Genomic DNA, 3,518 nt, shown 5'->3' with positions numbered 1-3,518 from the left:
GTGTGTGTGTGTGTGTGTGTGTGTGTGTGTGTGTGTGTCTCTGTTATAGTGGGATCTATGGCAATTTGGCTGGATTAATGGTGTAACCTGCAATTAAAGGGGTTGTATGAACCTGTGGACAGACACACACACACACACACACACACACTTTATAGTCAAGTAGCATAGCAGGCTACTCTTTACCTGCCATAAGAATTTCTACTTCAACAGCATTCACACTACAATAATATCTTAATATCTTCAATGTTGACACCAGAATATGACAAAAAAGCAACCCTCACTGAGTTATTATCCAAGAGAAGAATATCCAGTGTTGATATTTGGAACCTAGGCTCTGACAATCTCAATTTTCTTTGAAACTTTCAGCCATTTTCAGAGTGTAGCTTGCTAGCTCGAAACAAAAGGAAAGTTGACGGCAACACACAGAGTGAAGAAGGTGAGGGGGCCAAGCCTGGAAACGTATTTGAACCTTTGAACCAGACTAGCCCAGACAGCAGGGCTTTAGATGTAGAAAATCCAAAAAGGTCACAAAGGAACATTAATATCATTGATTAATATAAACAATTATTCAAGACGATTGCCCGTTGCATTGCCCGTTATTACAGGCTTCTCACATCTATGACATAATCACCTCTCCCACTTCACATCTCCACGGTGGCCTGATCGTCCCTGTACAACGCACACACATAAACCCACACACTTACACACACGGCAGGGGGCAGCATGGGTCAGATCCTCCATAGATTCAGACACTGAGACCCCCCATGTCGGACGCTGGCTGTCTGCCCGTAAGGACTCGGGCACAGTGAGGTGCTGCCAACTCCCTGCCTCGCCTCAGCTCAGCTTTTATTCCACAGCTTTTCTCTGCCATCTTCATTTTTCCTTTCCCCTTTTTGGTCATTGTGGGCACCCGCCTCTGTGCACGCATGCTAAACGAATCCACGCTTTTGCAGGGCCGCAAGATGTAGTCACTACAGCTTTCTGGGAAACAGATTTCTCTTTCAGTCTTCAAGAAACTTTATTTTGCTGTCCAGCCGTTAAAAAAAAAAAAAACCTGCTTCCAGTTTTGTTGTCTTATGGTGGGACTGTATATTTTAAAGTTGCAGATAGGATTTCAATCCACAACCTCTCTGTCAACAATCAGGACCTTTTGAGCTACATCAGCTTTCATACAGAGAATAATTGGACTCAAAGTACATGAAGTACTTCATGTTTACTTGGGTGGCAGTAGCTCAGCCCATAGGGAGTTGGGTTAGTTGGGAGGGTCGCTGTTTCAAGTCCCTGTACGGACCAAAGTAACGAGTGTGAATTGGAATTGGCCACTTCACCTCCTGGGCAAGGCACCGTAACACCCCGCCCCCCCACACACACACACACACACACATGCTCAGTGCATTGGTCCAGCACTAGCACTTTGACATCTCTCCATTAGTGCATGAACAGGTGTGTGTGTGAACAGAGTGTATTATTTGGATCAATAATTTATAATCTAAATTACAAATGATTGCAATTAAGATCATAGCAGAACAGGAGGATGCTGTCCATTAAACGTCCTCTTGGACGATGTCTTCCACCCACTTTGCAGAGCCCCACTGGAAGATTTAGGATTCCTTTCACCGTCATTCAGCTAAACACAGAAATATATAAAGCATGGACAAATTGAACAAAGTTGTGGCCTGTGGCTATGAAACGTTTCAACAGCTCTGTGAGCGTCAGACACTTGAACTCATTTCAGCTGAAAACCCCAGAAAGCATTCATAATTTATATCTTCAACTGTGAAGTACTGATTCAACAGTACAGTCATTTTGTGCAAGAACTACTCAGGCTGGGATTTAATTTAGGTTGGTGTAAGTGTTCGGATCTCGAATGTGTTAGATAATGTTCCTCACAAGTAAAGAAGTAGAAAAATACGTTTGCGTGTGTGTGTGTGTGTGTGTGTTTTTATGTCTGTGTGATGTGTGTTGTGTGTCGTGTGTTGTGTGTGTGTACCCGTCCCTGACCGGCAAGCATTTCCTACATCAATAACGTTATATACATTCCTATTTAAACAAAACAAATGACAAAAAGTCGGAAGTTAGAACGGACAAGTACAAAGAGGCGTTGCTATGGAGATGATGCACCGTCTCCTCTCGTCTCGTCGGTGTGAATTGGCAGCTTTCCCTGTTACATATTGTTCTTATTCAATCAGTCAGTTTATGGGTTATTATGTTTATATTTTATAGTCAGTTAATATTTAATCATGATCTACTGCACAGTCTACCATAGTATCTCACCTTATCATAGCCATTGCATTTATGTGACTGATTTATTTATATTCTTATGTATGTGTGTATATGTGTGTTTATGTGTGATATATGTGTGTTCATGTGTGATATATGTGTGCATATGTGTTTGTTGTGTTATGGTTGTCTTGCTACTAGATGCCAAAAATTTCCTTTGGGAAGAATAAAGTCTGTCTGTCTGTCTGTCTCTCTATCTATCTATCTATCTATCTATCTATCTATCTATCTATCTATCTATCTATCTATCTATCTATCTATCTCTCTGTCTCTCTGTCTCTGTCTATCTATCTATCTATCTATCTATCTATCTCTCTGTCTCTGTCTCTGTCTGTCTGTCTATCTAGCTATCTATCTGTCTGTCTCTCTGTCTATCTATCTATCTATCTGTCTCTGTCTGTCTGTCTATCCGTCTATCTGTCTGTCTGTCTGTCTGTCTCTCTATCTATATATCTATCTCTCTATCTGTCTGTCTGTCTGTCTATCTAACTATCTATCTATCTATCAATCAATCAGAGCGCTACAGACTGAGCCTTGCAGGAAGTTGCACCTTTCAACTCGTCTTGTGGTGAATCTTGGCTTTAGTCTTTGTCATCACACACATCTTTCTGTTTTCTCTCTTCAAGATGTTTTAATTGGTGGAGTCAGCTGCTTCATGTGTGATTGCAGACTCTTCTGTATCCAAGCCTCTTTCGGAGCTCAGCGGCTCTCTGCCGCTCTCTGTTGGAAAATGTCTCCACTTGCACAAAATGTCAATTTAGTGAATCAACAATAAAAAATAGATTTTTGCCACAAATGAATGAAGTTCTTGTTCTTTCTTCATTTAAGTAGTGAGGTCTTTAAAAGATAGATTGCAGTATGTCTTCATGGATTAAAAACAGAAGAAGGAAAAAATGCTATACATTTGCTACAAAGAAATGTATACGATATATACACACACACATATAAAAACAATATACATTACCAATCTCTGAGCTGTTGAGTGTTCATTATGAGTACTTTTTTGAATTCCTTTTGCATTTGTTTGAACGTTATACTGTATATACATTTTAAAGTGACACTTAAGTTAACCCTTGTGTTGTCTTCCTGTCAAATTTGAAAATCAACACTTTTGATGCTTTTTTATCGACATTTTTTACTTTTTCTTACGTTTTTATCCCTTTTGAAATTTTTTTCAATGTTAGGTACTTTTTGACGTTTTCAACACTACGTAACACTAACTTATTAACTTTAGTTTT

This window comes from Etheostoma spectabile, chromosome 17, assembly GCF_008692095.1.
Source record: "Etheostoma spectabile isolate EspeVRDwgs_2016 chromosome 17, UIUC_Espe_1.0, whole genome shotgun sequence".
In the NCBI taxonomy this organism is placed as follows: domain Eukaryota; kingdom Metazoa; phylum Chordata; class Actinopteri; order Perciformes; family Percidae; genus Etheostoma; species Etheostoma spectabile.
Note: the sequence above shows the minus strand (reverse complement) of the source record.